Source organism: Ictalurus punctatus, chromosome 12, assembly GCF_001660625.3.
Source record: "Ictalurus punctatus breed USDA103 chromosome 12, Coco_2.0, whole genome shotgun sequence".
NCBI classification, from domain to species: Eukaryota; Metazoa; Chordata; class Actinopteri; order Siluriformes; family Ictaluridae; genus Ictalurus; species Ictalurus punctatus.
The window spans coordinates 13483996-13484197 of NC_030427.2; positions in this window are offsets into that span (position 1 = coordinate 13483996).

Here is a 202-nt window from a genome sequence, read left to right on the forward strand (position 1 = left end):
CATCAAGTTATAATGATAAAAACATCACGTTATAACCAGAAAAACATCAAGTTATAACAATAAAAACATCAAGTTATAATGATAAAAACATCACGTTATAACCAGAAAAACATCGTTATAACAATAAAAACATCAAGTTATAATGATAAAAACATCACGTTATAACCAGAAAAACATCAAGTTATAACAATAAAAACATCAA